Consider the following 11,837-nt stretch of genomic DNA (forward strand, 5'->3'; position numbering starts at 1 on the left):
TGGATGCTGTATAAGGAAATGGATGAAGAGAAGGAAAAAGAGTAACGTATGCATGTAAATAAATGTATGCATGTATCTATGTGTATGTTATATGAAAGGGTATTGGAATTACGTAATAAAGATGCAAATGTATGCATTGGAAGAAATGTTAATATGTGTATGTTAATGATGAAAGGGATGGGACATGCTAAGAAATTATTATTAGGAAAAAAAAAAGAAATAAAATGCCCTGAAAACTGTGACTTAGAAATGCTTTACCCCCTTCCTGCAAATGAAGAATATGTTCAGGTAAGGAACTAAAGCACAGAGGTAAGCTTACACAAATATAACACAGCCATTGCAGATAAAACCATAGAAAAATAAAGTTGGAGAAAACCCCAAGGGAACATCTAGCCACCCCCTTGCCCACAAGCAAACGAGCCATACCTGTGTCACTCCTGACAGATGTCTATCTAAATCTGTTCTTAGACAGCAGAGTCACCACCAGCAGAGCAGAGTCTCTGTCAGTGATGGAAACTCACGCTCAAACCATGTCCCTGACTGTTACCAGTCTAGCTTTGCAAAATGTTTCTAATGTGTAACAGAAATCTTTCTTGTTGCAACTTAAGCTTAAAACTTCTTTCCTATTCACAATAAAATAAGAACAGATTACTATCGTCCTCTTTTCAGCACCCTTTTCTATATCATAAACTGTTATATCCCTATTCAGTATTTCCTCTCTATGACACATTTTTTACCATATTTTTTACCGTATTCTTTCAATCTCGTGCCATGGTTTTGAGACTTTTGAACATTTTCGCTATTATCTTGTTGAATCTCAGTTTGGGCCACATGTCACCTTCAGTGCCTAGAACACTAGAATACCATATTTATGCCTTCCAAATGAATACAGCAGAAGGATTACTTCACAGAAAGAAATCAGTTTGACTTGATATGATTTATTGTGTCAAATCTATGCTGCCTGCTACTCATCTTTTTGTTATCTTACAGATGTTTAAAAATAGTGTACTGAATTATTTGTTCCTGTATTTTCTAGGAATTGAGAGTAAACCAACTGGAGTTCAATTCTCTGATGCCTCTTCAACTTATTCTCATTTTGAAGGTCCCATTTTTCTTTCCCTCTCCCCTTTTTTTTAAATCTTTTTCCATTTACACTTTTTCAGTCTTCTGGTACTCTACCTGCTCTCCACAGTTTCTCCAAAACAACTGCTAATAATTCTAAGATTCTTTCAAACAATTTTCTAAATATTCAAGGACAAAGTTCATAAGACCTAGTCAGACTGTAAGAATTGCATTTTGTAATTTCTGTAAAAATGTGATCATTTTAATCATCTTATCCAAGGCCCTTCATTTTCCTTGTCATTGCTGCAATAGCTGAGCTAACCAGCTACTTGCCATCTTTGGGCCATAGGCTTTAAATACTTGTACCTGCTCAGGGTTTATGCTGCTTACCACTCTCCTCCTCCATAAAGGGCACTTTCCTTTGTTTTGCCATCTGTGTATTAATACATGCAATTTTCATAATGATTTCTTATTAGGCTTGACACCTTTTGCTAGCCCCATCTTAGTTTCCCCCTGATTTTGTCTCTTGAACTGTTTTGAAATACTCACTTGTAGTAATCATCCTGACATTCATCTTCCATTTCAGGCCAATCAAGACCTCAAGGTTTAAAAAATTTGGTCTTCTATGACTTTCCCTATTCTTCTACTATTTTTGCAATTTAATCCTTAATATTTACCCTGTGGGGTAAATGCTCAGAGATGCTCAGAGATCCTCAAGAGATTTCATTCTTAGTGAATGCCATTAGACTGCTGACACAACTACTGTCAAAAAGCCAAAAAGCACAAACAAGGATCCAGAGAACAGAGGAGCTCAAGTGATTAACATTAAGCACACATCCATCTATGCCTGTTGACAGGTTATATACTCATCAGAGTAAAGTGTTGATAAATAGGCTTGTCCTGGATTAGTGCAGAAGACAACCTGAAGACAGGTCTGAACAAAGTCCTCACAAGTTCAGTTCAGATAAAGAGAACAGACTGATACAGCAAGAAACACATCAGTTTCTTACTGGTTTGACATCTCTGCCTGACATTTCATCTAATCTTTCTGCCATTCTATACAACCCCACCTACCACACCAGATGTACTGGGAGTTCACACAGATAAATCCTGGGATAGAAGTCTACAGAATATGAAGAATTTCATGGGTTTTGAAATTCAAAAGCTTCCTCCAAAGCTTTTAAAGACAGAAGGATCTGACTTTGTGTGTAGCACAAGCTGCAGATCTTTATCCTTTAACTTCCACACCAAGCTCAGCAGCTCGTGTTTGACCAAGAAAAGTATCTTGTCTAGATATGAAATCTTCATTTTCACTTTGACTACTGAATATTTTCAGTTATTGTCACCATCGAAGTTAAGGATGTATCTCTAGGAAAGTATGTAACTAAATTTTGTATTTCCTGATGTTCAGAAATTTAAGTTTAAAGCTCTCTTCATATCCAGCGAACAATTTAAACTGTATGTTAAAATTTAGAACACTAAATAATATGCAGCGTCTTGACAGCAAGAACAATCTTGTATGTCTGACTTCCACATCTGTTTAGATGCAATTTATTCATTATAAACCGAAAAGTCTTCTCATCTGAATGCTCTCAGTCATCCCGTAAAAACAGCATCTTCTCTTCCTTCCCAGGGGTTCCTTCTGGCACACATCACAGCTGCCAGAAAAAGGCAAAAAGCACTGTGCGCCCTGGTCCCAGACACACCCTTTTAAAAGGAACATTTTATGCAGTAGACATTCTGTGAACAAAACAGTCATAATTGCATAAGATGGATGGGCCCTTTGAACTAAAGTGATGTTAAAGCCATATATCTTAAAAACTTTGCATATCTTACTCACAATTATCTTAAAAGATGCTTTCCTAGTTTAAATATCTCTCGCTATTTGTTTATCTAGATGTGCCATATAAAGAAGTACTCAGCATCAATAGCTGCGGTTGGATTTTCAGAACAGACTCCATTTAAGCACCAAAAATGTTGGGTAGTCAGTGTAGTTTGCATGTTTGGTGATGACCTGTTTTAACCATCTCACACCATGAATCTCAACAGAAGTGGGTCAGAAGTTGGGGTGGGATGTAGGGATCCTTCATGAATTTTGAGTTCTCCTCAAAATGTGCTTCTTAACACTAAGATCAGAACATCTGTGAGTTGGGGTTCTCTGTGCAGCAGAGTGGTTCAATTGCCACGGTATTTTCCTCATTCTACTCTGCGTCCTTTATCATTCACGACATACTTCATAAATTACCATTTTTGGCTTTAGTGATTTTTCTCATCAGGAATTTACATATTACCAGCTATATGATGTTTTTCTTCAGTTGTGTGATTGTGTTCCTTCAAGTCCCAAGGGGGAAAAAACTGTTTACTTCTCAGTTGTCTTTAATTAAGTCTCCCACAAGTTTAAGGAGTAGGTAGTAGTTCTCAAATTCATACCTCATTTAGTTTCTGGTTTCTGAGGTATATGCCTGGAGAAGGTCTGCCATGAATATGTCTCTCATCCTCAGGCAAAAATAAGAAACAAAGGAATAAGCAAAGAAAATTAGCTACTTTTGCAGCAAGGGTCTGGAGAACCTGCTGAAAGCTTCCTGTTAGCCCAAATCTTTTGGTCAGAACTACGGGGGTATGATTTGGGTTAACATCACATTCAGCAAAAACCGTGGATGAAGCTACAGTGTGAAAAGTGTACTGTCACTGGGCGATCTTATTTCAGTATGGATTTTAGTGGGTGAATATAGTTATGAGAATAATTTTGCTTGGAAAAAGAGACTGGAATGAGTTACACCACTGCAAATCTGTATGTATAACTTACCTGGGCAAGTGTTTCTAGTGTAAGTGAAGCTAAAGTTTCATTACATCATCCTCTTCATTACTTCATCCTCTGGTTGACAAATCCCAAGCCAGATACGTACTATACAGAGTAGATTGATGTTCTTGTGAATAGCAATGAAAAAAAATTAAAAATGCAAGCTACATATCTACAGAGAACTTTTTTTTCATTTCCTTCCCTCTGACCTACTCTGAAACAAGCGCTCCTGTTTTTCCTCACTCAGTAGATCACCAGCATCTCTTCAGAAACGTCTGTTCGTCATACAGTTTGAAAAATGCATGAATTATTCTAATCATTGCTGTTGATTAAACAGGTAGGGGTCCTTTTTGCTTCTTCATTTACCTCTTTTTCCTCCTTCCTGATAGTTCTGCACAGCTGGAGATTTTCAGCCCCATTGTAGCCTCCTCATCTTCAGTAAAGTCCTTCTGGCATGCTAATTAATCTCTTTTCTAATGTTTACCCTCCGGACCATGAGCCATTGTCTGCTTTTACATCTTATTTTGAAGAGACAGGGTTCTTAAAATTCTTGGATGTCTCTGTTAACAATAGATGTGGCCTATACATAATGTGACAAGCAAGACAATGATTTAGTGACAAGAGATAAAAATCCAGCATTAAGATGTTTCTAATTTTTCAACATTTTGCATCATCCTGCTCTGTAATTTTTTTGTGCAAAACTGAGGGTTCTATTTTATCAAAATACTAATCAAAATGGTAGAATTTAATCAAATTGATTAAACTAAATTTTGATCAAATTTATCTGCTTTATGTCAGTTCATATTTTAGGGTTTTCTGAAATCTCATTTACTGAGAAATGAATGCTTTCCTGTAAAATGTTTGACACATATCATCCAAAGCATTGGACACAATACATTTGGATGTGTTGGAATGTAGATATCCATCAAGCCATACCTTTTAAATATAATGCATATTATGACACATATCTAATGAAGTCATTAACATATTACTAAGAATGTTACAGAAGATTCCAGAAAACCCAGAAAATTCCTATAATGTCAAAAAATGTTCATATAAAAATCTCATTTCTGAAAAAAGTCGTTCTTTGTGAAAATGTTTTTATGAATAATAAAGGAGATGCATATTTTTGGAGAGCAGAGATGAGTAACTACAAAATATTAAGAGTTACTAACATGGCCTAACCTCATGTCTCTGAGAGATAGAAATCTTTCCAAATTCAGATAGCATAAAGATTTAAGGAAACCAAAGCCTTCAAACCAAAGAGCAAAAGCTTAGCTGATCAAACATAAGCACTATCTTGCCCCTCTCTTTCATCAGCAACAGGGCAAAGGCCTTCCCCAGTAAGCTCTGCTTTCCTCAGCCTTGTACCTTCAAGTGATGATGGACTGACCTGAAATACTTTACTGTCTAGCTGTAGGCTGACGAATTAAACTATGGAATTAGCTAGCCACAGTGCTGCCACTTTCATTCTCTAGTTGAACGCCCCGAGTATCACCCCCTTAAAATAAATCTTTACCTTGATGCCAATCTTGAGGACTGCATGTATCACTCAAGAGAGTTCTGCCATAAGACTTACTATGGTTTTGGTTGGGAGTAGGAAGGTTTCTTGATACAGCCATAATTTAAAAGCAAATGATGGCTTTGTGCAATTATCATTTTAGATTTTGGAGCAAATGTAAGCATTTAAGCAATCTGCATTACCACAGGAAAAGAGGAATCTTACTTGCTTTTACAGTCAGATCACAGACCACATCTATTCATTGGCTCTATTCCTATATCTTTGTAAGATATTTCAAAATTACATGGTTTTACTTCACTAGCATATTTTTCTTCTTCAAAACAGGACCTGTTTACAGGAATATCATTTATTAAACACACTTCTATCTTTCTGATCTTTCTGTCACTTGCTGTTTTTCAGACTCACTCCTTCTTCTAATTCATTGCCTTTTCTATGATTTTCAGAATAGAAAAACTTAACTTCTCTTTTACTTACAGTTTCCCTTCCCTCTCTTTTTTCCCTCCCTTCTCCTTTCTTTCCCTCACTTTTTTTCAGTTGACTACTTTGGCTGTATTTTTAACTTTGTAAATAATAACATATTTGGTCTATTTCAAAATTACAAAGAATTGAGATAAAACAAGAAGGGAGCGACATAAACAACACTGCTGTAGACTACAGTGAGCAAACGTTCATCCTCTGTCAGTTAGCCTTCCAGTTTACTAGGGTAGATGATGCTATCGTGAGCAGATTGGTACAAATTATGAATTATTGGAATGTTCAGTGAAAAATATCTATACTGAGCTGGTCATTTGCTCATTTTGAATTGGCAGCAGTGTTTCACAACTGGCAGCTCATCTCAGTCAGGGCCTTTAGGGACTAAATTAATATTTTGCTATATGGTCATTTTTATTACTATTTTCTACTTTTCAGCACCTGTGATGCAAGAAAATTCAGAAACAAGAGTTTCCAAAGCAAAACACCAAATAAACAGAAAAACACACTTAGGGAATTGAGGAAAGGAGGACGTGGCCACAGAACATAGTAATGCAGTTAAGCAGTTTGGAAAATGTTTTTCTGCAAAATCATTTTTTCCTGTGGGATGCTAATTCTGCTTATATAGTATGGATTTTCACATAGCAAAATCAAAATTAATCACTTGACTCAACACAAACTGAAAGGTTCCATTTTGTCAAAAAGTAACTGAATGATAAGTTTCCGCTTTGTTCAGCATTAATCAGCTGCAATTTGTAGCTGCAGTACTTCGAAGACTATTAGTCTAAGTTTGTCGGAGTCCCAGTCTCTGTGGGCCAGCTGTGTGTCTAAATCTCAAAGGAGACCACGGGGAACTGCAGTTCAGCCACGGAGGCTGCCCAGAGGGACCTGCAAAGTTCCAGCCATCTGCACCCGGCTTGTTAGGCAGGACCTAAGAGAGCGCAGAAATGCAAGGGGCTTATAGACACTAAAGAAGTAATTTAGAGATGCCAGTAGGCGCAATCTGACCAACTCATATTCAGAACAGTCAGATTAAATGACATTAAATTAAAATTAACATTTGAATTCAGGAACATCAAAACAATAAAATGAAGAGCTATTTTTAAAGTATTGATTCTGCAGAAAGTTTTAGGACATTGACTTTTTATCTAGATTAGACATGAAAGCAAATGTGAAAGAAATGAAATTTTACACATAATAAGGAGCCCAGAAAACCATTTATAAATCTGTTGGAAACTTGCATGCCCTTTAAATAATGATGATTTTCCTTTAGGATGATCTGGCTTAAAGGGCACAAGATACGACTGCAAGAATTACCATAAATCCAATCTCAAATCTAAATCCCCCTGAGGTAGCAGCTTTTCACACTCTTTCAGCAAACCATTTCCTCCTAACATAGACCTATCCTATACCAAATAGTCATGCATATACATTTTTGGAATAAATGTTAGTTGGATGTGTTTTAACAGGTGGATTAATAATGTTGGTGGGTAAATAAATGACTACAGCTTTAAAATTTGTGCAAGTCCATATGCGGAAATGTATTTCATAACAAACTATCTAACTTCAACCCTGCTTCTGCCTTCAAAAAATCCTTAAATACAAATGCCGCCTTTAAAAAATTCTGTAGTCAAGGATGGAAAACTGGAAAAAAACAAATGAATTACTCAACTTTTTTTTTCCCATTTTTCCACACTGAGGAATACAGACCTTTAAAAGTTTGTAATTTAATCCAGACTTTAATCCAGCTAGGTTTAACTGGATTAGTCAGGACACAGGTTCAACATTTCTACTCAAGTGTCCTGATCTAGAAGGGGGATCACAGGTGTTTAGAGTGTTTTGCTACGGTGTGGTGCCTCCACAGACAGCAGTGAGGATGGATGCTGGCATAAAGGCGACTATAACCAACTGAGCTACAGGCTTGATTCAGCAAATGGAACTCCACGAGTAGACCCAGAGACTCCTCTGGAGATCAACACAAATGTAGGAATTTATTGATCCAGTTGATCCTTCTTCCCTTTCTCTCTTCACAACACACTTCGGCTGTCACAGCTCTTCAGAGAGTCCTTGTTTAGGTATTTAACAGGCTTAAAAACACTAAGTCCCCAATAGTTATCCAATTCACTAGAGTAAAATAATAGTATGTTAATATAGAACACAGTAACTTGGAAAATTTTTTGAAAATTTTAATTATCATGATTTTTGTACATCTTTATCACCATAGTCAATTGTTATAATCTATCCTTTTGCTATGATAGTAACTCACCTCAAACTATCTTAACCATATCAACCCATTAGAGTACAATAGTAAGTCATGCTGATCTCTCACTACTCTGTGTATGTTCTTTTTTTTTTTTAATTTCCCTACCTCATGTCAGCAAGACAAACTCCAAGGATCTCAGACTACCTTTTCCCTTTAAACATTCAGCCAGACCACAGAATTTCCCTACAGCCCAGATTAAACGAGTAACCTACAGTGCCTCTTCCAAGCTCCTGAACACATCTCAAGGAGGCTGCCTGCATTTCAGAGAAGCCTCTTATACACAGCATAGTCTCTCCAAATACCAAAATAAAATAACATTGAAATATAAAAGAGATAAAGAAAGATGATCCTGCCAGGATTTCTTATTCACTTCTACAAGCAGCAGCTCTGGACTCTCTAACAGGAGTTCAATTTTCACATGCCACTCTTGTTCATGCACTCAATAGCAAAAGGGAGAGATAAGAACAAAAGGGAGAGCTAAGGGAGAGTTCAGTTGCTAATTGTCAGCATCTTTGAGAACCCAACCCAAAAACTATCAACACCTTTGAAGGAGGAATTATATTGCACTCATTAAAGTATATAAATGCAGCCAGAACTGTAAGAAATCAATGACCACATTTTCCAAAATACTGCAGAGCATCCAGCCTCCTGCTTCCCAGAAAAACTCCATCAAAGAACCATATGTTCCCAATTACAGAATCTCCCTCAAATAATTTTTAACATTACGGAATAAGAACAGAAGACCTCCTTTTAGTTAGGATGAGGAACGTCCCCATTCTTGATCACTCTGTAACATTTTATATTGCTGACCACATATAGTGCTACTTCACATCAGAGTTATAGCCCTGGGATGACTCGATCTTTCCTTTTTGAGAGAGTCACGAAAACAATTACACTTTCATCTAGAGTGCTCCTGGGAGATAGGATTCATGCAAGAAGAGAAGTTAGAAAAACAGCAGTGAGTGAATGACATAAGGCTTTCTAATTTTCAACATCAAACTGTAACTATCTTATTAGTATCAAAGTTCATTCCATTATTTTTGAATAGACATTAGTTCTCAAAAGAAAATGGAAGCTACGGTGATAGGAAATATTTTGATGGACACAACATAGACTTTTTTGACAGTATCATATAAGTTATGTGTATGAAATTTTCATCTTGACATCTTCTCTCAGAAATTATTCTGAAAATTAGAATGACAGAAGCAAATTATACTGCCACGTAGAACATTAAATTAATAGATTGCACTGATCGATATATACCAGCTCACATTAAGTATACCAGGAGCCTGCACTAATCACTAAAGACTTCAAATTATGTTGAAATCAGATTATCCTTGATCCTAGGCCATGTACACAGATAATGTAAAAAGACAGGCAGTTGCAGAGCATGCAATTAATGCTTTTCTCTTACTAATAAATTGTTTAAAATATAATTATACTTTCCATAACTTGCTCACTGTATTTTTCCAGCCTGTGGAATATATATGTGTATATATTTATTAAAGTGACTGTTATCCTAATCCTAAAAAGATCAAACCCTTCTGCATGTGCCCAGTGATACTAACTTCAGCTAGCTATGGGGCTGCACTGACTTCATGCTTGATGCTATTTTCAAAACTATGGAGTCCAAGAATGGGGACATTGCACTATGAATTATAATTAGGTAAGTATGATTTTAAAATATTTTAGGCTGATTTTTGCTAAGAGGTTATAGCAAACTAAACTCAAAAAAAAAAAAACCCTGAAATTCATTAGTTTTGACTTACAATATTGTTCCATGTTTTATGGTGCCACCAGTCCCATTCTGGGGGGATGGCAGATCCTTCCTTTTCTTTTCATTTCTCCCTTTGCCTGATCCTAATCGGATCTACTCACTTACAAACTACTTTAAACAGCGGGAAATTAAGTTGTTTTGTCCTACATACAGTGTGAAGCTACTTGCAGGGAATCAAGAGACATGTTTTGTTAAAGGTCTGAAGAATTCTAACTAATATTTAACAACGAACATACACTGAATATTCAGGAAGCTTTTATCTTTTGTTCCTTTAACCTAAAGAATAAGAAATTATAAATTTCTTCAAAAGTATAGGGATAATGCATAAGTGAAGGGAAGGATTAACTAATGTTAACTTAATGATTACAAACTGACAATGAAGATTAAGAACCTGACATCTATGAGAGGTCTTAAGAGAGCATCTGTTGAGGTCTAAGCAGGAATAACATATTTAATAATAATCTTCACGAACTGGCACGAAATCAAGTAGAATACATTAAACACCCCAGTTCCTCAAGAAACAGTCATCTTTTTTAAATAGAAAGCAAGGTTTCTAAATTCCATTTGTTAAAATTGAATTTAGTCAAAGATTCACAAGTTCAAAGAAGGTGATAAAAAGTTAATTACCAACTTATTTTTATCTTTTAGCATTTACTTCTAGAAACATAGAAAACTCTTTAAATAGATCCATGTACATGTTCTTAACGTCTCACTGAGAACACCTATTTATAGGAATGTACTCTCTATGCCTTTTCTCCTAGTGTATTTAGGAGGGGAGTGCCCCCTAGTGACTACTGAAAATCACTTTTTTTACATTAGCCAAGATGTATTTCAACTTACGCCTTTAAAATATGATTCCCATACTTGCACATTGTCCTAGCAAAAATTTTTCCATTCCTATTTTGCTTAAATTATTAACAGTTAAGGTGGATATTACTTCACAGCGGGGTCTTTTTGTTTATTTCTTACACTGTAACTATTTACATCTATAAACAACTCCTGATTCTGGAAACTTTGTTTGAAGATACTAGAACTCAAACCCTTACAGTTGTCTTAAGCTTTTCTGGCAATCCAGCATGACTGCTCGCATATTCTAGGACTGCTCTTCATTGAGAAGGCAATGGAAGAACGTCCGTACGAGCCATGCATCCCTCTAACTCTTAGTGCAACTCATGTTTTAATCAGCAGAATCAGATAGAAGCAGGTCTGTCTTCAGAGCCATTGAGAATCACCTGCATTTCCTCTCCACACAGCATCTCCCTGCTACAGCAGCGCAGGCAAAAGGCAAGCAGTGCCAGCACGCTGTGATAACTCTGCTACAAACGCAAGTCCCAGAGCCTTCCTTGCAAATCTGGGCTTCCTTAAAAGACTGCTAGAAGAAGCTGGAATTTAAGTACTGTGCTATAAGCAGCCCACACCTTCTTAGGGCACTTGAAAAACATCTGCAATTGTGCCACGGGCACCTGGAAAATCCGACAATTTTTTGAGGCGTAAGGCTACCGCAGATGAATATACCTAGGTGCATGTGCACAGTAAGCCAGGTTTCCTGACAGGGGAAGTCCTTGTCTTGTTAATGGAGAAGGTATGTGGCCCATATAATCGGACACTGCTACTGCTGTTGTTAGCAATTTTATACAAAATGATCAAACATATTTTACTACTATTTCCTGCAAGTAATATTTTGTGCAAAAGATATAAGCAAAAATGAACTCATTCTCCATCATAAATCCACTTTCAGAAAAACAAAAGGCAAATTCATACGTGTCATAATTCTGACATAGCAAAGGAGGCAGGATGAGGAGAAATTCTTCCTGGAGAAAATAGCCCAGCCCAGAGATATACTGACAAGTGCAATGTGATAGTATGTCACTCTCAGCCAGCAAACACAAATGCTGCAAAAACCCTCACAAAACTTCCACGTCAGCAGTGTTTATACTTCCTC

Source organism: Dromaius novaehollandiae, chromosome 4, assembly GCF_036370855.1.
Source record: "Dromaius novaehollandiae isolate bDroNov1 chromosome 4, bDroNov1.hap1, whole genome shotgun sequence".
In the NCBI taxonomy this organism is placed as follows: Eukaryota; Metazoa; Chordata; class Aves; order Casuariiformes; family Dromaiidae; genus Dromaius; species Dromaius novaehollandiae.